This window comes from Eimeria mitis, genomic scaffold (genome assembly GCF_000499745.2).
Source record: "Eimeria mitis Houghton genomic scaffold, Emh_scaff1569, whole genome shotgun sequence".
In the NCBI taxonomy this organism is placed as follows: domain Eukaryota; phylum Apicomplexa; class Conoidasida; order Eucoccidiorida; family Eimeriidae; genus Eimeria; species Eimeria mitis.
This window is the reverse complement of record NW_013569810.1, coordinates 6,765-7,266: the sequence shown is the minus strand read 5'-3', so window position 1 is coordinate 7,266 and position 502 is coordinate 6,765.

Genomic DNA, 502 nt, shown 5'->3' with positions numbered 1-502 from the left:
AATATATATATATATGTATGTGTGTGTATATGTATGTGAATGTAAAAGGTACAAGGATCATGGATACACTGTACACACATGCGCCTAAACAAATGTAGTATATCTTATGCAAAACATACAATATATGTATTTAGATACTTAGAGGGAGCTAGCCATGAAGCCACAGGTGAAGCAGTATCGACGAACTCTAGGCGACACCCTGGTGTTGAGGGAAGTACACAAAGCAAACAGTATACAAGTATCAGATGTATAATGCATTATAGATTATCTTTATAGATTATCTTTATAATTATCGTTCTACAAGTCCATATAAGTTACACAAGAGCTAGACCCAGGACGCAACAAACGCATAGTGCTGGGAACTGGCGTGACACGGCCATGACCCAGCCTGCATCAGATATTTTCCTCTGAAAGAATAATATGTTATTGAAATAATTTAAGAGTTTTACGGAGTAACACGGCCTCTTTCCTAGTTGGGATAGGGTGCTGCAATCGTCCTGCA